This window comes from Leopardus geoffroyi, chromosome B4 (genome assembly GCF_018350155.1).
Source record: "Leopardus geoffroyi isolate Oge1 chromosome B4, O.geoffroyi_Oge1_pat1.0, whole genome shotgun sequence".
In the NCBI taxonomy this organism is placed as follows: domain Eukaryota; kingdom Metazoa; phylum Chordata; class Mammalia; order Carnivora; family Felidae; genus Leopardus; species Leopardus geoffroyi.
This window is the reverse complement of record NC_059341.1, coordinates 127,465,819-127,487,743: the sequence shown is the minus strand read 5'-3', so window position 1 is coordinate 127,487,743 and position 21,925 is coordinate 127,465,819. Positions and strand designations below refer to the sequence as shown.

Sequence of the window (21,925 nt, the reverse complement as noted above, 5' to 3'; positions counted from 1 at the left end):
AATGTGGAAGGAACAACAGAATTAGAAAACCACCATGTTGCAGTCCTCAGCATAATAATCAGCTCAGGTAAGGATCAGCAACAGAGGCAAAAGACTTCTTTCTGGGAGAAAGACAGTTGGGGCACAGGATGTTCACATGCTCTCAAAGTATCACTCGCAAATTACTGAATAGCTACAAAGGGAGAATGAGTCTTTACAATGGAGAGATCTTATAGTCATCACCTTTAACCAAGACGTCTAACAGTGTTTCCAATTGTGAGGCAGCCAGCTATTAAATGCTCCCATGGGACGCAGGAATAAGTACACAGTAACACCTGTGGATATTCCTTCCAAGCATCTTTCACGTACTATAACCGTGAGGAAGCCATCAGACAAATCCAGAACGTAGGATTTTCTACAAGACACGTAGTCCGTTCTTCAAGAACAGTCATGAAAATGTAGAAAGGCAGGGGAGCTGTTCTAGATTAGAAGGGACTAAAAAGATATAGCAGTCAAATGTAATGCATTGCTTTCTAGATGTTTAAATAGTTGTAAAAGTCATTCTTGGGACATTTGGGGAAAATTACAAAAGGACTGAATACTAACTAGATGGTATTATTGCATTGGTACTAATTTGGGGGGATGTGATAATATTATTATTATTTTTTTTTTAAATTTTTTTATTAACATTTATTTATTTTTTGAGAGTCAGAGAGAGACAGAGCATGAGCAGGGGAGGTACAGAGAGAGGGAAACACAGAATTGGAAGCAGGCTCCAGGCTCTGAGCTGTCAGCACAGAGCCAGATGCGGGGCTCGGACCCACAAACCGTGAGATCACGACCCGAGCCAGTCAGTCGCCCAACCGACTGAGCCACCCAGGGGCCCCAAGGATGTGATAATATTATTAATGCTACATCTCTTGATTGTGATAATGGTTTTGGGATTATGTAGGAGAATGTCCATGTTCTCATGAAATGCAATTGAAACATCTGTAGTAAAGACTGGGGGTAAAAGTATCATGATGGCTGAGACTCACTTGTAAACGGTTCAGCAAAACCAGAGTATGTGGGTGTGTAAAGAGAGAGCAAGGCATGGAGAGCTTGCAAATAGACAAAAAATAGTAACGGCTGGTGAATCAAGGTAAAGACAAAGGGTACACAGGTATTCATTTTCCTATTCCTTCAAATTTTCTGTAGCTTTAAAATTTTTCAATTGGAGCAGCTGGGTGGCTCAGTCAGTTAAGCGTCTGGCTTCAGCTCAGGTCATGATCTCACAGTCCATGAGTTCGAGCCCTGCATCGGGCTCTGAGCTGACAGCTCAGAGCCTGGAGCCTGCTTCCAATTCTGCGTCTCCCTTTCTCTCTGCCCCTCCCCTGCTCATGCTCTGTCTGTCTCTCTCTCCCCAAAATAATAAACATTAAAAAAAAATTTTAAATTTTCAATTAAAGTTGGGAGGAAAACACAGGTGTTCTGATTTTAAAGCCAAGCATCACCCAGGACCACGACCCACCCCTCTAGGAGGCTTCTGGTGTGTAAGCAGTGTCCCTCGTCCCTGTCCCTAGGACTGCCATCAACTCCTTTTCAAGCCAGAAAGAATAATCGATCATTCAGATATAGGGGGTTACTTTTCTTCTCATTCATTAAAAAAAAAAAAAAAACTTTGTTGAGAGAGAACCAATATATACTCAGTACAGATTATAAAATGAAGTCTATTTTCCACCCCATTTTCATTTTAATAGTAAAACACATTTGCTAAATGTCCCAATTAAAAGTTGAAGAAAAAGCCATACTTCACTGTTTAAGCTGCATTTTCACTAATTTGGCCGCTGGTTAAGGGTTTAGGAGAGATGGTAGCTGTCAGGCAAAGTGTTGTCCTCCTCCCAGCCCTCTCCCCAGCAGGCATGACTAATCAATCACCGTGTGCTTTCCCCCTAAGCCTGAACCTCTTCCGCATACTCACATGGTACCCTGCAGTGCTTCCTGGTGGTAGAGTTTTCCTTTTTTCCTTTGCTTTTCCTTTATTTTTTTCTTTAAAGACATTAGAAGAGAAAAATATGCACTCTTCCCTTCCCAGGAGATGCACATCTAAAGAGCTTATATAAGAAGTTTTCTTTGGAAAACAGTTGTTTCCAAGGTCCCTGATTTCTTCCCTTCATTATTTATTCAACCATCATCTTTTAACTGCCTACTGTGTGTTAGTGTCTTGGGTGCCAAGATGAACGAGGTCCAGTTCTCTTCCCGAAGACGTACCAACAGATACCGACAGAAGCCCACAAAGGGAGCAGAGCAAGGAATAGCCAACGGGCTGGGAAAAGGAAGAAAAGGCCTCAAAGAGAAGGTGACACATTCTCAGACGCCTTCTGGAAGAGGGTGTGCGGCTTGAAAGGTGCTGGTGGCAGCGATGTTATCATCAGGGATGTATGGCGTGTTCTCATGATGCAGTATCCCTACTGTGGCTCATCGTGTCCCGCAGGTACCACAGCTGACTGTCGCTGGATCCCAGCATGAGGTGGTTGTTGGCTGCCAGCATCCCTTTGCAGGTCGACGAGTTCCTTGAGAGAGGAAAGCTACTCTCCCGTGAGTGAAATGTACCTTTAAGTTTGTGGTGGGTAGGTTCACTGCAGCAGGTAGAACCGGCAGTTCTCTGTTGGGGTTTGTGCAGTGCCCAGCTGGACCCACCTGAGGTCGTGAAACACCTCCCTCCTGGATGTCTGGAATTCTATGTCATCATGTGAATAGTGCTCTAGCAAGGAGAGGACATGGTGGGACAGGGGGAGGGTGATGGAAACCAACATTCACTGAGCAGTTACTATGTAACTGCTAACGTAGGTGTTTACATCCACTCACTTACCTCAACAACACTGGGAGTCAGGGAAAGGGTGAAGAAGATAACCCAGAAGTCTCCCTTCTGGCTAGCTCAGGACCAAAATCTGACATAATGAAGAAGCAGGTGGAGAGAAAGGGAAAACAAAAATTTTTTTTTTGGTGTTTACTCTGTGTATTAAGTGTCCACGTATGTGATGTGAAAAGCTCTAAAAGGTAAGTATTATTATTCCTATTTTGCAGATAAGCAAGCTGAGGGTGCAGGAGAGTCTCTTAGTCATCACGTTGCTATCACAGCACAAACAGCAGGCACACTTATTTTGTATCAGGCTCTGCAAACACTTTATATCCATTACCTCGCTCAATCAGCACAGCAACCCTGTGCCACGAGCATTATTATGACCACTTGGGCCGTGAAGACACTGAGTTAAGGAACAGTTCGATCACCTTTCCTAAGTCAAGGACACACTCCTTTAGTAGGTGTTGGTCTGGAATTCAAACCCAAGTCCATCTGACTCTACGCCCGTGTTCTCAAACACTGCTAACACGAACTCTCAAACGTGTGCCGTGTACCAAGTGCCAGAGGGCTACAGCAGCCGCCGTGACAGCGACCTACCCCCACTGCCACCCAGGGGAGTCTATTTGGACCTCTTGAAGTGTGTGCAAGTTATTCTTTAGACCCAATCTAAAAAGAAAAGCAAAGCAGCCTCAATAGCAATTAAAATTATATTTTGGCGGGAGGAGCCTTCAGCAATAAAAGCTTACGTGTGTTTCATGCTTGCTACATGCCATGCACCGTTCGAATAAACACCACACATACGGTGGTGGACACAGCACAGCTCACCCATATTCCTGGGCTTCTGGACCGTTTCTGCCATCTTGAATTTATGCACAGCCATGCAGTTTGCTCTGGCCAATGAAATGCAAGCAGAGTGATTCGTGTCACTGGCTGTTGAGCATTTGAAAGCCAGTACATAATTTCCCGTAATCTGTCTTCTTCGCTGTAGCAAGCATGAAAGCACATTGATACGAAGGGGCTGTAAACCTGAAGCAGCCTGGAGGATGTGGAGCCAACACACGGAAGGCAACTGCACCAGAAGTCATCCAGATCTTTGGAAGATTTTGCAAGAGTAAGAAATAAACTTTGGTTGCAACAAACTTCTGAGATTTAGGATTTGTCTGTTACTGCAGGGTAAGTAGCGTAAGCTAGCCTGGTTTGACTAACAGTCAACAAATCCTGCTATCAGTTCTATGATGTGCGTGCTATTATCCCCAGTTGACAGACACAACCTACAGCACAGAGGGGCTAGGTAACTGGACAAAGATCACGCAGCTAATAAAAGGTAGAGCCAACAGTGAACCTCACCAGTAGAGACTTCAGAATCCATGCTCTTTATCAGTACCCTGTATTTCCTAACATTTTTAATCAGATATACTAGTGCATAAACATCGAGGTCTGTAAGTTTCTTGATACATCTTAGCCAATGATTAAAGAATAAGAGAATTATAAGAACATATAATTAAAGAAACACCAAAATTGCCTGCTTTAAAAAAGAAAAAAATAAAACCAGCCTAGCTTCTGCTTGTAAAAGCAGTTAAACCGAAAATGGGTTACAACAGAGGTGACTGTTCTTTGGAGAATTGCCTGGAATGGGGGAAAACCACTTAAAGAAAAACTCAGTTTCTCTTTCTTTACCCAATCCCTTAGAGGTTACCCCAAAGGGCCATCGGCACAATTGAAAGTATAATTAGTGTTCTCACCCACCCCCCCAATACATGTTTTTTCCTAATTAAAAAAATATATTTAACAGATTCATTATATTCTTCCTAAATCAAAGCAAATCTTTAATGAGTCGCTGAGATCCTCAAGATAACATGGAACCATCAGAAACCACACATTGTGAACGCGAGTGTGTCTCTCTCGGCCCTCTTTGAAGCAAGGACACTTGTCAAGGTCCCCTCTGTTGTGTGCAGTCCGTTATAATCGCTGCTGGTTGCAATTTAGGATACTTGGTTAAGTGGTTCTTTCCAAAGCAATTAATGAATTTCACGGGAACGGGGCTGGTCGGAAGGTCTGCGGAATGCTGCGAGGGGCACGCCATTTCACCCCAGGGGCCCTGACAAGCTGGCCAGTCTGGCTCTTAGCTGACTCTTCCCTTAAGTTTAGGGCTTGTCAAACCTTTCAAAAGTGGGAGGATGCCGATGATGAGAGAAACATTACTAACGACTGAGAGAGAGTGGTCTCTGGAGTCAGCTCCTTCGTGTTCGTCCAGCTAGGAGATCTGGGACACGGTTGCTTAATCCTCTAAGCCTCATTTACAAGACAGGAATGGCCAAAATATCCATTTCATTGTTAGAAGGATCAAAGGAATAAATGCATGCAAAAAAAGCCTAGCATAGTGCGCCATACAAATTAGCTGTCATTTTAATAACAATTATTAGAGAACACTTATTGCCCTCTCCTGTTGTTTCCTGCCATGCAGGGGGACATCCATTTGTATAACACTCCTCGCTTTTCTTACCCTCTTACTCACTCCTTCCCTGGGGAGTCAGAGTGATTCATCTGGGGAGTTTGTGGGGAGAGCTGGGCAAGCACAGCTCAGCCCATCAGCTCACCTTCTCCTTGGAAGCCGGCTGCCTGCAGGAAGCAAGCATTCTGCTGAACTCCTGCATTGCCATAGCTTTCCCGGGGGAGGGCTGCCGTTTTCCAGCACGGTCCACGAGTAGGTACTTACGGCTGATTGGTTTCAGGGTCCAGTATTAGGAAGGGCATTGTTTCTGCATATCGAAGCCATGTTCTCCAAACTAGTCTTTACTAGGTATAAAAGCGATATTTTCATCTCCATCTGCCTGGCATATCCTATCTACATCAGCTGTATTAGAACCGGGGTAGAGAAAGGAGGTGTTATTTATTGGACTGCCACCAACCTCAGTGATTGTTGTAGCAATCTAACTGGCAGGCGTTCAAGGCCTTTTATGAGCTGGCTGGTCCAACCCCTGCAATCCCACGTTTAGCAATTTATCCTTAGGATATAACCAATCACATATGAAAAGTTGTATTACACAGTAATTCACTCCAGAGCTGTTTATAGAATCAAAAGAATGGGATACAACCTAAGTATTCAATATTAGGGAACTGACCATAAGATAGAACACAGTACAATAATTGAAAATGATGTTGCCAAAGAACATTCATGACATATACAGATGTTCATAATCTGAAAAGTGAAAAAGGCAAGCACAGAACAATATGTACTATTTTGTAAGGAAAATATTAAGCGCCTACAAACATTTGGAAAAAATATACAAGTTGTTAACATTGCAGGTGGTGGGATGGTGGGTCACTTAAATTTTTCATGTATTGATTATGTAAAAATGCTCCAATTTCTCCCTGATGGACATGTATTTCTTCTAAAGGGTATTTTTCATTTCTCAACAAGCCAGGTGCATGGTGGCTGATGGCGAGAACTCCTCGGAAGGGTTCGACCTCTGCTTCTTGCTTCTTTGGAAACAGAGCCATTAGGTCAATATGACTGTATTCCTACAGCCACGTGTCTTCCCTGACTTCACAGTTGAAGGTCTGGTCATTCTGTCCTGAAAGAAGTTAGGTCAGGGTTCTGCAGGGCCCAGGAGCCCCCGCAGGACTGTTGTGCTGGCAGGCGAGGGGAGGTGACGACCCAAGCAAGGAGCCTGGAACAGCCTGGAAACAACTAACGGGAAGTGGGCACGTGGGGCTTGGGGGGCTTCCCTGCCAAAGGTTAAAGTCCCAACTGCGTGACATAGCATTTGAGGGCTTTCTGATCTGGTTCTCACACTTATCCCACTGGCTCCGCTCCTGACCAGCAAAACTCTTGTGACTCTTCAAATGGTCCATGCCCTGGTCCCTCAAAACCTCTGATGAGGTGTCTCCTCTCCCCACCCTCCTCCAACCAGCTCTCATCTCTTTGTGATGCTCTCCTATACCACCAGCATCCCATACACCTGCTTGCACTGCCAATGTCCGCTACGCCTACTTACCCCACCACCATCCCCTACGCCTATACCACCAACATGCCTTACATCCACCTACACCACCAACATGCCCTACGTTCACCGATGCCACCCACACCCCTACGTCCACCTACACCCCCGACATCCGCCTCCACTATCAACACCTTCTACAGCTACCTACACCACCACCAGCTACACCACTAACACCCTCTATGTCTGCCTACACCACCACCATCACCTACATCTATCTAGTACCAGTGTTCCCTAGGTACTACAAAGCTCTGAGCCTGTGGGCACAATCTGAAAACGAGCAGGTGCTTAGAAGTCCAGAGGCCCCACAGGGACTCTACATGTATCTACTTAGGAGTCATTTCCCCCTTTGTAGGCTTTGGTCTTCTCTGACAAATTTGAGGCCAGGATTGGGTGTCCTCAGGGTCTCTCTACTCTGACAATGATCCCACCTCCCGGGCATCAGTCCATGCACCCCTGCCTCTCGCCTTTCGTCCCCTCCAGTTTAAGCGTAGGCACAGCATCTGACCTTTTCTATTAGTGTGAATATCAACTTCCAGAGACTAAGATGATGGCATTTCTTGAGGTCAGGAGGTCAAGTCAATGATGACTGCCCCTTCTGTCTTATCTCACCCACCAGAGGGAACATCAGACTCTGAGGGATGGTTAGGAATAGCCTAGATGTTTGATAACAGTGGATCTTACATCAGAATCCCCGCAGGAGGGCTTGTTTGAACAAAGGTTTGGATCCCACCTCCAGGGTTTCTGATTCAGCAGATCTGGGGTGGTTCTGAGACTAAATTTTGAGAACCATTATTTGAGACCTTCCAAGGTCTGGCCCCTACCCCCATTACTCGTCCGAACTCATCTACACTTTTCACTTGCTCAACCAGCTCCAGCCAGACTCATCGCTATTCTTCAAACATACCAGGCACATAGCTGCCTCAGGGCCTTTGCACGTACTATCTCCACTATCTAGAAGACTCTTCCCCTGTTATCTGTATAGCTCTTCCCTAACCTCTTTGAAAATCTTTACTAAATTGTCACTCTCTCAGTGAGGCTTTTTCCCTGCTTTATTTTTCTCTGTAGGACTTATCCTCACATAGCATACTATACATTTACATCACTGGTTTTGTCTCTGTCTCTCTGACTAGACTGTAGGCTCCATGAGGGCAGGGATTTTTATTGGTTTTATTTACTGCTGCATCCCAGAAGAGCCTCTGGCATACTGTAGGTCATCTAATATCTGTGGAAGAAAGAGAGAGAATGACAAAAGCATAGAGGGAAGGGAGGAAGAGATGGGGGGGGGGGGGAAGGAAGCAGAGAGAATGGGAAGGCAGAGGAAGCAAAGAAGGAAGGGATTTTACAGACAAGTAAATTCTTTCAATAGTTGTAGATCAACAACATGGGTGCCAACTTTGTTATTCTGCCAAGTAAGAGTTTTAAAAGCTCAGAAACTTTGGTGTGCCTGCACGGCTCGGTCAGTTAAGCTTCTGGCTCTTGGTTTCTGCTCAGGTCGTGATCTCACGGTTCATGGGTTCAAGCCCCACGTCGGGCTCTGCACTGGTGGTGTGGAGCCTGCTTGGGATTCTCACTCCCTCCCTCTCTCTCTGTATCTCCCCTGCTCACTCGCTCTCTCTCTAAATAAACTTTTTTTTTTTTTTTAAATCTCAGAAACTTCAATTACCATCTCCTACCCCATCAGGGCCCCGCAGGGTGGACCATAAGCTGCTGAGCACAGGGCAGCCTAGGTGAATGGCGGCCTGGAGTTGGATGACACGCAGCCTGTAAGGCACCAGACGGTGCTCTGAACACCGTTTCGGGAAACAAAGGACACTTTAGCCCCACTGCCTTTCAAGTAACAGAGCAGAGGCTTTAGATTTCCCTTCAGATACCAACTCGAATACCTGGGACATTGAAGGATGCTGAGGCCATCTCCAGGACACCTGCCACGGAGTAGCTGGTAGGGACAGAAGCGCAGGTGTGCCAGACATTTGCTGTCCTTGCAAAAGACGCTCCATAACTACTGGCTGAATTCATGAATGACATTTGCCTGCCTGTAATATGCTGGCTGTCTAAGGGTACAAATACAGTGACATTTCAAGACACTGACAAATGCACATGCAACTTCCCAAGCTGTAACTCAAGAAGATTCCCCTGGATCCCCTGAACTCCCTGAAGGCAGGAACTTATTATCTGTGTATTCTCAAGAATAAATTCAAATTCCACCTCGGCTGGGCTTCAGTAAATATTTGCCCCCCCCCTTTTTCTTTAATGTATTTATCATTTCTGAGAGAAACAGAGAGAGAGACAGACAGACAGAGTGCAGGGGAGGCGCAGAGAGAGAGAGGAAGAGAGAGAATCCCAAGAAGGCTCTGCACTGTCAGTGTGGAGCCCGATATGGGGTCTGAACTCACAAACTGTGAGATCATGACCTAAGCCAAAACCACGAGTTGGACAACTTAACTGAAGGAGCCACCCAGGCATCCCTGTTTTTCCTTTTAAGCTCAGAAATCAAGTTCTGGCTTCAGTGTCTATGTCTAGAGGGTCTGATTCTAAAGTATGAGAGAATTCATGAGAGCCTGGATGGCTCTGTCAGTTAAGCATCTGACTTTGGCTCAGGTCATGATCTCGCAGTTCATGGGTTCGAGCCCCACATCAGGCTCTGTGCTGACAGTTCAGAGCCTGGAGCCTGCCTCGGATTCTGTGTCTCCCTCTCTCTTTGCCCCTCCCCCTCCTCTGTCTCTCTCTCTCAAAAATAAATAAACATTAAAAAATAAAATAAAAAGTAGGAGAGAATTCAGGGCCACTGAGCCCAGTGCTTGGCACATAGTAGGTCCTCAATAAATGCCGACTGATTGGTTCACTACAAGACCTCCCGACTTATCCAAATATGGAACACAGCTCTGTGGTGTGGACTGCTCCCGAGACTGCTGCTTTGTGCCCTCCTCAGAGGAGATGGTGTGGAATCTGTCTGGAGTGTCGTTGGACTTGGCGAGCACAGGTGGAGGAGGGGGGAAAGCAGCAGGTGGCACACAGGATGGGAAGGAAGACCTTTGACTTGAGAAACAACCAGCTACTGGCTGACTTCCCCACATTCAGGGATCAAAGCAGGAAGGACAGTGGTTGAGATGAGAGTACCCACAGTCCCACAGGCCACAAGCGAGGGGGGAAGGATGGATGTGTTGCCAGCTTCCCAACACTTCCACGACGGCTCAGGCCATCATTGCTTCTATGCACCCCCCACCTCCCTGGTGCCAGGACCCAGCTCCCTGCCAGCCTTCCTTTCTCAAGGCTCAGGGAAAGAGGCTTCCTTCCAGTCTTCTCAGGAAGGAAGGGGGACAAGCCACTCATCCTTCACTGTGCCCCTCTTCCTCCCTTCCTTCTGTTGCTGAGTCATTAATGATGTGGCAAGTCCCTGTGATGGGTCCGTTACAGTGCCTGGTGCTGAGGATGCCACGAGAAAGAAAACAGGCCCAGCCTACTTGTAACTCCCCGTCGAGGGAGAAAAGACCTGTAAACAGCTCATTGCACACCACGCCGTTCGTTTCTGCCAATGTGGCCCACCTATTGCTGGTGGACATGAGCTGGCTTTATGTGATAGGCAGATAAACACTTTTGTTCTGGGTTATGTGTTTATTTTCATATATATTAAAAAAAAGACAACTAGCACATCAAACCCTCTGTGTCACATGCATTTGTGCAGTAGATGTGTATTTGATAAATAAAACCTGTTCGTGAGACGTTGATTACAATAAAAATGTGAGATAAAGCACAGGGGGTAGAAGGAACTCATGGAGGTGCCATGCAAATGACTGAGGTTTCAGACACACTGGTAGCGAATGAAACACTGGGGGTTCAAATCCCGGTCCTGCTGCTTACCAGCATGGTGACTCTGAATGAGTTATTTACTCACCCGGGGCCTTGATTTCTTCCTGCATAAAGTGATTATGTCTACCTCATGGATGCTGATGTAGATAATTAACCTTGTAGGTGCAGATTCCTTGTTATTTTATTATCATGCCATCCTATTCTCCCTGTGCCTGTAATAGACGGTTGGAAAACTGCTGCACTTTTGGTTTGGTGGGGAGGGAAGTGGCAAGTGCTCAAAGCCCTGAGTGGAGAGCCAGCCATGAAAACAGATAAGGGAATGAGAAGATGGCTTCATTTATGAGCCCAAGGAGCTGGGTGGGGGGGGCCTGATGAGACAGGAGGCAGCCAGACAGCAGAAGCCCAGGCTTCCAAGCAGCAGCTGTTCCCAGGGCCCCAGCCCCACCGATCTCACTGGGCTGCAGCCCACCCGTAAAGGCACCGCACCTTGCCCTGAGCGGCACGTCAGAGCCACAGCACAGAAATTCTAACAGGCTGGGTCTCTTGTAACACGGATGGCCCAGCAGGAGGGCCTCGGAAAAGACCTCCAAACTCCAAACACCCCTGGCAAGGGGAGAGACTTAAGTCTTTGATTCAGGTGGGCAAGGGGGTCCCTCCAACTTTGCTGTGCATAAGAGCAGGGGCTCCTAGGGTGAAACATCCATGCAATGGAATGGAGCTCAGCGATAAACACAGCAACAGGGATGAATCTCAAGTGATTATGCGAGGTGCGTGAAGCAGAAGCAAAAGGCAGCCGAAGGCAAAACCAGAGGGCCAGAGACTAAGCCAGGGATTGCCTGGGGTTAAAGGTAAGGATGTGGAGACGGTACGTGGAGACATCACTTCATAACCATAAGCCTGGCTGTCATCAAAAAATACAGATAATAACAAATGTTGGCGAGGATGTGGAAAGGGGTCCTCAGACACTCACTGTGGATTTGAAAAATGGTGCTGCCACTGCAGAAAACAATCTGGCGGTTCCTCGAAAGGCACCCCGTGACCCAGTAATTCCATAGGAAAACACACGTCCCCACAAAAACGTGTATGCCAGTGTTCGTAGCTGCATTATTTACAATAGCTAAAAAGCAGAAACAACCCAAATGTCTATCAACTGGCAGACGGATAACCAAATACAGCACATCCACACAATGGAAGATTGTTCATAGGGCGCCTTAACTCAGTCAGTTAAGTTCCGACTTTGATTTCGGCTCAGATCATGATCTCACTTCCTGCTGGCGGATCAAGCCCCGGGTCAGGCTCCGCACTGGGCGTGCAGCCTGCTTAAGATTCTCACCCTCCCCTCTCCTTCGCCCCCTCTCCCCGCCAACCCCTCTCTGTTTCTCAAAACAAAACAATGGAACATTATTCACTCATAAGAAGGAATGAAGTACATATAAATGCTACGACACAGAGGAACCTTGACTTGCTGGCCAGTGAACGAGGCCAGTCAACAAAAGCCCAGACCGTATAGGATTCCACCTGTACCAAATGCCCAGAATAGGCAAATCCTAGAGACGGAAAGTACATGACTGGTTGTCAAGGGCTGGGGCAGGGGAGGAGGACACAGGAAGAGGGAACAGACTGTGTGTGGGGCTTCCTTCAGGGGCCATGAAGGCGTCCCGAAACAGACTGTGGTGATGGTCATACAACTCTGTGAATATGTGCGCTAAAAACCATTGAATTGTATACCTTACACAGGTAAATTGTGTGGTATGTGAATTATATCTCAAAAAAGCTGTTATGGGGCACCTGGGTGGCTCAGTCAGTTGAGCGTCGACTTCAGCTCAGGTCACGATGTCACAGTTTATGGGTTCGAGCCCTGCATCGGTCTCTGTGCTGACAGCTCAGAGCCTGGAACCTACTTGTCTCCCTCTCTCTGTTCCTCCCCTGCTCGTGCTCTCTCTCTCTTCTTCAAAAATAAATAAAAACATGGGGCGCCTGGGTGGCGCAGTCGGTTGAGCGTCCGACTTCAGCCAGGTCACGATCTCGCAGTCTGGGAGTTCGAGCCCCGCGTCAGGCTCTGGGCTGATGGCTCAGAGCCTGGAGCCTGTTTCCAATTCTGTGTCTCCCTCTCTCTCTGCCCCTCCCCCGTTCATGCTCTGTCTCTCTCTGTCCCAAAAATAAATAAACGTTGAAAAATAAATAAATAAATAAATAAAAACATTAAAAAAAAAAAAAGCTGTTACAAAAACCAAGAGATAATAAATTACCCCAAGTTAAAAACAATGTATGGGTAAGTACAAAGGGATAAAACGAGGGAACTTGCGGGGGAGGTTAGTAGAAGAGTCTCTTGTCTGCGGTATTGGTTACCTGACCATGCATTTGTCAAAACTCACAGGACCATACGTCAAAGATGCAAATAAACTGGCCCATCCCAATCAATATGAAAAACGGTTACCCTCTCGTAGACACTGTGCTAAGCCCTGTACATGCCTTGAATTATTTAATCCTTAAGACAAACTACTAAGTATTCCTCTCTGCATTTTACTTTCCCCAGTTTACTCTGGGCAACTGGGCAAACAGAGGCTCAGAGAGGTTATGTGACTTGCCTGGGATCACAGTTAGGAAGTGTTTTCCGAATTTGAACTGAGTTCTGTCTGACTCCAGATCCCACGTCAGTAACCACTGTGCTCTGCCTCCCTATACACTGATCATCTGGAACATTCCCTGGGCACCTCTCTCAGGCAGTCTTCAATGGTCACCTGTCTGCTCATTACTGCCCCACTGGTGAGTTGCTTGAGGGCTGAGACGGTGCCTTAGGGTGCTCTATCGCTCAGAGCCAGTCACTTCAACGGGCACTCCACAAATGTTTGGGGATCAGGGTATAATGAAAGAGAGGCAGGGAGAAAGCCATTTGGAAATGCAGACGAGCAGCCTAAGATGAGCTGAATTCCTGGGTCTTCTGACTCTTGGCCTCCAGCCTGGCCAGGATCAAATATCTGAGCTGGAGCTGAAGAGAGGGAGACCACACCTCAACTCCAGCGCTCTCAATAGCCTGGGGGCAAAACACTTATCCTCCAGGCTGCATTCCTCCAAGATTCAGTGTTTCTGCTCCTGAAATAATTTCCTCATCTCACTAACTCACAGGAGGCAATGAGAACCAGGTGGTTCATACAGGCCACAGACTTCCTCCGTGTCTCTCAAACCCATTCCCTTCTCTCCATTTCAGCTGTTTCCCCAGGCTACCATCATCTCATTTCTGCCTACAGCCTCTGCCAGTCTCCTCCCCGGGCCTGATCCTTCACCCAAAAAGTCCCACAATCAGAGAAAAGGCTTGAAAACAGGAATCTGATCACATCATTCTCCTGATACCGAGGATAGCGTCGGCCCTTAAGGCTCCTTGATGAAAATGAGGAAAAGGCACCCTCCTCCAGGCAGGCATAGGCCCTGTCCTGGGGCCCATGCCTTAGTGAGTTGAGGCACCCCCTTAGTTGGCACCCTTGTACAGGACACAACCTGGGTAACTGTACAGGGCAATCCTGACCTTCACTATCTGCCCACTGCTCTGAGGACAAACACTAACCTCCTGCCAGGGGCCTCTAAGGTCCTGCTCAACATGACCCTGGTCTATTTCTGCAGGCCTTTCCTCCTCCGGGCTACGCCCCACCCCTCGCCACGCCCCCCCCCCTGCACTCCACCCTCTGTCCAGACTATGCAACGCCTGCACCTCTTTCAGCTCTCACCTTAGATGTCCCTCCCTTCACCAGAGCCTCACCTGACCCCACCATGCCAAACACATGCCTCCCTCCTGATACCTTTCTTCGCCCTGTACCATAATCATAATAGCCTGTTTACTCAGCTGTCTGTCCCCTGGACCCCAAGTTCTGCAAGGGCAGGAGCCAGCTGCTTCTTCGCCAGTGTATCTGGAGCACATATCTGGCATGAGGGAGATATTTATTGAATGAATGAATGAATCAATCAATCAATCAATCAACTAATGAAGAGGTGAATGAGTAGGACACAGAATTTCAGATCGGGAAAGGGCCCCTGCTCACTCAGCTGGACCATCATTTTACTGAGGAGGAGGCGGATGCCCATGACTTTCCTCAGCTCACACGCATGTGGTCATTAGAGGCCAGGCCAACCCTCCACCCGCTACAGCAGGCAGAGAAAAAAAAAAAAACCCGCAGCAAAAGGGATGCTCTTTTAGGAGAAAGTCTGATGGCAAAATGCAGTGGAACACAGCGGTTAAGCCCAGGGCTTTGCATTGCAATCAGAAGGCCCAGGGCTACTTACTAGCTGTGTGGCCGTGGGCGGGTGACTCAAACACTTTGGGTCTCCAATCTGTAAAATGGGAACTGGGGGAACATACTGCATGACGTGTGGGTAGCGATCAAAGAGACTCAGCATGAAAAGTACTTAGCACAGGGCCTGGCACTTGCTAATCAATTAAAATGAGCCGTGAATCCTGTAACTGAATAATGCTTCATATCTCCGTGATGCACCCTCCTTCCCCTCCCTGCCCCCGTTGGGCCCCAGGCCCAGGCTTTCCCCATTGCCAATCTCTTCAGCACAAATCCTACCTCTGGCTCCCTCCCATCCCTCGCTATTGTGCAAGGCACAACTCAGATCTCACTAAAAGCAAACTGAGGACTTTCAGGGCTTTCAAACAACCCCCCTCAATCTAAAATATCCCCTTCCATGTCTGGGAAAGAAGAGGGAGGCTTTAATAATGCGGATCAGACCATGTTCCATACCAGGTCACTCATTTGCAAGGGAAGACCAGAACGTCTGGCAGATAGCACCTTTTTAAAAATATTCCCAACCTGTTCCCCCAGTATCTTGATGCTTGCAGCTTTGGGTAGGTTTTATTTTGGAACCAAAGGCTCCAATTGTGTTTCTCCTTTTAGATCTCTGGGTGGCACATTGCAAATTTACCTCCAGATCTCCAGGGAAGCAGAATAATGAATTATTAGCATTTTATCTGAGGGATGCACATCCCATAAAGTCGGGGAATAATGTGATTTTTCCCCCAAATTAATTTCATTTTATTCTAAAATGGCCTATAGAAAACGAGTAGAAGAAATAGATTGTCTGTTTCCTGATCAACAAAGATCACCCTTTGCTTTGAGAGGAAAGAAAACAGTTCATTTTCCTGGATTACTGGATGGAAAGCAAATAGGAACTCTACCTCACCTAATGCGCATGCATTTTGTGCTCTCATGGCTTTAATCCCACGGTCACTGGGGATGGTCAACAAGCATGCCAGCAAGAGTGAGTCTGGATGTTTTTCTTAAGAGCCTGAAGGGCGCTGTCTGTGTTTCCACAGCACTCTGTCTATACCTCTGACATGGTACCTCTCACATTGCCCTGCACTGCAATTCTGTTCTTCATGCTTGTCCCACCACTAGGATATGCTTCTCAAAGTCAGGCATCTCCCCCTGCATCTTTATCCCCAGGTAGGATTGCCAACTACAATACCAAATGCACCGTTAAACCTGAATGTTAGATACGCATGCAACATTCAGGACATAACTTACGGTAAAAAATATTCCTGGGGCACCTGGGTGGCTCAGTCGGTTAAGTGTCTGACTCTTGATTTCCGCTCAGGTGATGACCTCACAGTTCAGGAGACAGAGCCTTGCCTTGGGCTCTGTGCTGACAGCACAGAGCCTGCTTGGGATTCTCTCTCTCCCTCTCTCTCTCTGCCCCTCCCACATACCTGCTCGCTCTCTCTCTCTCTCTCTCAAATAAACTTTAAATAATCCTTACTTATCTGACATTCAAAATTTCTTTGGCACCATTTTTTTAAAAATTAAATTTAATTTAAATTTTAGTTATCATACTGTGCAATGTTGGTTTCAGGAGTAGAATTGAGTGATTCATCACATACGTACAACGCCCAGGTCTCATTACAACAAAATGCCCTCCTTAGTACCCATCACCCATCTAGCCCGTCTCCCATCCACCCCCCTCCGTCAACCCTCAGTTTGTTCTCTATCATTAGAGTCTCTTATGGTCTGTTTTCCTCTCTTCTCTTCCCCCCATATCTTCCCCTATGTTCAACTGTTTTGTTTCTTAAGTTCCATATATGAGTAAAATCATATGACATTTGCCTTTCTCTGACTTATTTTGCTTAGCATAATACACTCTAGTTCCATCCACCTTGTGGCAAATGGCAAGATTTCATTCTTTTTGATGGCTGGGTAATATTCCATTATACACACACACACACGTTTTATATATATATATATACATATATATATATATATATATACATATATATATATATATATATGTATACACACACATATACACACATACATACATACACACGCATCTTCTCTACCCATTCATCAGTTGATGGACAGTTTAGGCTCTCTCCATAGTTTGGCTATTGTTGACAATGCTGCTATAAACATTGGGGTGCATGTACCCTTTCTAATCTGTATTTTTGTATCCTTTGGGTAAATAATTAATAGTGCAATTGCTGGGTCGTAGGGTATCTCTAATTTTAGTTTTTCGAGGAACCTCCATACCGTTCTCCACAGTGGCTGCACCAGTTTGCATTCCCACCAGCAATGCAAGAAGGTTCCCCTTTCTCCACATCCTCCCATTGGCACCCTTTTTATTTGCTAACTATGGCAATCTTAACCCCAGGGTTTCTTCTCAATTCATCCTCATGACTCTGAAAAATCATACCTATGTTTCCATCTTATAGTTGAAGAAACAAAGGCTCAGAGAAGCTAAATAACCTGCTGAGATTACACAGCTAGCAGTGGTAGATCTGACTGTGAAATTCTACCTTTCCATCTACGTGCTCCATCCATGTTGGGGAATGAATGAAAGAAGGCATGCATGCATGCAGACGGTGAGCGGCCAGGGAACCCGCTATGCACCTTACTCTGAGTCATCACTCCCTCCCTGGAATCCCAGCCACACTTCCTTATTAGCGAGATTGCTGCCCCACATTCTTCTTCTTGGGAAAGGGCCAGCTTCCTGGGAACAACACTGATGTGGTAGATGAGACCAGGTTCTCCCTAAGTGAAAACAAATCTCCTGGTGCCAGGAACAGCGGGGGGGTGGGGGTAGGGGACTGGACAGAGCAGGCTGCTCACCATCCTGAGAAACCATGGCGCTGGAGCCCAAGGCCTGGACACTGACCACCCGCACCTGCAGCCGCCCTCCTCTGAGCTCAGAGCAGACAGAGAGCACAGGGTGGGGGTCCTACCTCCACTCCAGCCCTGTGACCTCAGAAAGCTCACAGGGCAGCAAGGCAGGCTCACAGAGAGAGCCACACTGCAAGGTAGAGGGCAAATACCAAAGCGGTTCACACCCTGGCTGCTCCCTCCGCCTGGTACTCTCGGCCCAAACCCCTCACTTCTGCTTGAGGGTCCCCACCCCCAGAGGCCTCCCAGCTGCCCCCTCTAAAAGAGCACCCCCTGCAGTCTCTACCTGGAATCACCATCCATTTGTTTACTGCAGGTCTCCATCACAGACCTGAAGTTCATGAACAGTCCCTCTTGTTTAGCGCTTTTGTTTCCTTCACTACTACAGCCATAGCGCCTAAAACACTCTCTGGCATACATTAGGTGCTCAGAACATACCTGCTGAGTGAAAGACTGAATGGAGGTCTCTGTTTAAAAGAAAAATAATAGGGGCGCCTGGGTGGCGCAGTCGGTTAAGCGTCCGACTTCAGCCAGGTCACGATCTCGCGGTCTGGGAGTTCGAGCCCCGCGTCAGGCTCTGGGCTGATGGCTCAGAGCCTGGAGCCTGTTTCCGATTCTGTGTCTCCCTCTCTCTCTGCCCCTCCCCCGTTCATGCTCTGTCTCTCTCTGTCCCAAAAAAAAAAAAAAACGTTGAAAAAATAAAAGAAAAATAATAAATATATATGGGCATGGATATACACACACACACGTACACACACAACATAAAAACCCAACTAAAATTAAATACAAGTAATGAAGTGCAGGGGCGGGGGGTATTTCTAGGTAAGCCCTTCAAGGACCCCACCACACGTCTTCACACATATACTATTCCCTCTCTCTGAAATGCACAAACCATTCATCTTTCACAGCCCAACTCAGTTGCCTCTTTCCCGCAGAGGATGTCTCTGACCATTTCCCCCTGCTTCCCACCCCGCTAGAGAGCCCATTACCCCTTCCTCTCTTTTGACTCGCTGGTGCCGTTACGGTTGGGGTTATGTTCCCGCATTATAATTTGTTAAATCGCACGTTTTGCTGTCCTTGTGGCGGATTGCATTTTACCAAAATGGCTGCAGTCATCTGTCCCGTGGCACGTGCTCCTCTGCAACGTGACCTTGCCACTCCCCCACCTGGATGTGGGGCTCCTCCCCATCCCTTGGAAGCGGGCTGTGTGCTGTGCCTTTTGGCCAACTGTGAAAGTGACTCCGCACCAGTTTGGGATGTAGCCGTTAACTGAACCGGAAGCTTCTACCTTCTACCTCTTGGAAGCCAGCCACCATGGCAGAAGGGCAATTACCCTAAGACCTCCATGCTATGTTTAGTCCAAGCCATGTGGAGAGGCCCCAGAAGACAAGATGCTGTGTGGAGGTGGGTGGAAAAGCATCAAGGCACCAAACCGTGTGTGTAAGGAAGCCATCTTGGGAGTGACTCCTCTAGCCCACCTCTTGGCAACCCCAGGGATGTGCAAGCCAGACGTGTGCATCGGAGATGAACTGCCTGACCGAGCCCTTTCCAGATCCCTACGCACAAAGCTGAGAGCAAAATCAATGGGTTGCTTTAAGCCACTAAGTGTTGGGGTAGTTTGGCTTGAGCACTAGTTAATTGAAACACCCTTGAAGACAGGAACTCTATTTTATTTAGTTTTACATCCCCTAATCTAGAACAGCGCGAGGCTCACAGCTCAATAAAATTCTGCAGGGTTGAACTGGCTCAGATTGAATTTAATTTCCCCCAATTTAGAAGGACTACTTTAGTAAATAAAGCCAAAATGTCCTGAGTCATCAGCTGAAGGTACTACCTACCCCATGTGAAAAGCGGAAGGGTAGAGTTTACATGGAAATTTATAGAATATTACATGCTACTCTAAACAAAAGACTTTTACAGGGATGAAATAAAACTACGATTATCCCCAGTAAGTTTTAGGAATATTGCCGGTTATGACAGTCACTGTAAAAACATCGCACAAAAATACTCCAGTTTTGTGTCTGGTGCCAGGGAGCCCTGATGTATTTTTCTTCATTCCCTGCAGGACCAGAATGGGGGTGTGATCCTGTGGCCTTGGCTATTTACTCTCAGGCACCCGGGGATAGAGTCTGGCAAGCCAGCATCTTCGTCTTTAGTAAAAATTGCATTTACTTTGTATTGTCTGAAATTTAGGAGCAGTCTCAGTTTGAAGGACTTTCTGTTCTGTGATATTTCCTGTAACTGAGATCTGGCTATAGGATACCTTCATAGGACCGTCACAAAGGCCATTCTCGGGTCTGGGATGCCCCTTCATGTACCTCCTAGCTTTCCTCAGTGGGAGTGCTTCTCCAAAATCCTCTCTGTCTTGCTCCCACCTAACTCTAGACCTTCCACCTCTCCCAAAATCATAAACTCAGACCCAAAAGGGATCTCAGAGTTACCGATGTCATACCCCGGTCAAATCCCTGCTCCAGAGCAAAGGCCTTTGTCTTCCACTGTGCAGGGCAGTTGAGTGGGAATAGGTACAAACCACCTCAAAAGCCCCAGGTGTGAGTCATGATTCCACTATTTATAGACCATGAGACCTTAGACAAGTCACATGACCTCACTGGGTCTAATCAGGCCAAGGACAGTCATGGGACTCCCATGAGGACTGCATGAGATATGTGTGTGCTGTGAATGAAAGAACTAGATGAATGGGTGAACAAAGGAATGAATGAACATTGCTGATGAGGACTGAGACCAGTATTAACCATCCATCAGCTTCGGCCTGAAATAATGGCTTTCTTGCTGCAGCCCCAGGAGTCCCATAAAAACTCCCCTCTCTGTCATTCTAGATCCCACCTTCATTCTCTGGAGTTTCTGGATGTTGCAACTGCATGGTTTCCAGCTTTCTGGGACCACCCTGCTTCTGGAAGAAGCCTCATTCTGGCATGGGCAAACCTTCACCTTAGTAACTGGGTCAGGGGTGGGTTCCACCAACATCTGGTCAGAACCAAAGCGCATAGGACGTGTTTATGAGGAAAGGAAAGTGCTTTCTCATCTCCTGATTTAACAGGAGGAAGTCAGGTCTGGGGTAGCGACAGCCAACTGGCTGGCACATGAGAAGCTGAGCTGAAGATAAACCCACGCAGAGAGGAAGCTACAGCTGAAAAGGGCAAGGGGCAGCTGAGGTCTGAGGTCATGATGGGAGTCCTCAATCAACCAGCTCGTGCAGCCAATCCTGTTCCTGGACTTCTCATTTACACGGGCCAATACTTCCCTTCTCTTTATGTTTACGTGAAGTCTGGGTTGGATGTTTTATCACTTGAAACTAATACCAAGCCCTTTCTCTCCACAGAAAAAATCATTTCTCACAGAAGTCTACCTTCATGGAGAGTTCTAAAATCAGAGAAACGGGGCTCGCTTAGGCAGCACACATACTAAAATTAGAAGGATACAGAGAAGATTAGCATAGCCCCTGTGCAGGGGTGACACACAATTCGTGAAGCTTCCATACTTTTTTAAGTAAAATAACATAAAATCAGAGAATGGAGCAGCTTCTTGGTGTTGGGCCTTAAAGATGTATTTTTCAGGCCCACTGAAGTGTCCACTTATTTATAAAGGGTCCCTCTGTTCCCCTTCACACTTGACGTTGCCCATCTTTTCAACCCTGAGACAGTCCATGGTGATTCACCGACAAGATACTTCACACTCATCCCCAAACACTAAATATCCTGCAAACAGAGGCAAGTAAAAAGGGACTCCCCTTCCAGACAGAGAGAACCTCCTGAGGGCCAGTAAAAGCAAGAGAGGTATCCGGCTGAAGCTTCTGGCGAGCCAGGAAAAATGTCCAGGCTGGAAGACCACTGTCTTCCATTGGAAATAAACAAGGGCTGACCATAAAATCACGAGTGCTTTCTAGAGCAACTGCAATTTCTTTTAGAGACCTTTTATGTACTAGAGTGATTTTAAAAGCAAATCAGTCATTTTTGAAAATCAGAATTTACTTTTATTAATATAATCAGGTTGTTCAATTAAAACATACAGAAATATTAAACCTGTATTGAAGCTCAAAATTGTGTGGAATCAAGATTATGTTCATTATCAAGTACAGGGACAATGACTTAAACACAGAAGGCATGGCCTGTCTCCATGTTCGCTTT

At 46.8% G+C, this 21,925-nt stretch overlaps 1 protein-coding gene and 1 non-coding gene across 3 annotated transcripts in view; one reads left to right on the top strand and one right to left on the bottom strand.

Moving 5' to 3' along the window:
• The window catches only part of BTBD11 (BTB domain containing 11), a 317,388-nt gene that overhangs the window by 271,157 nt on the left and 24,306 nt on the right, over positions 1–21,925 (bottom strand). The gene's annotated exons all lie outside the window — the stretch shown is intronic.
• Positions 21,179–21,284, top strand: LOC123592282. Its single transcript, XR_006709680.1, has one exon. It is a non-coding gene; the product is annotated as a U6 spliceosomal RNA (small nuclear RNA).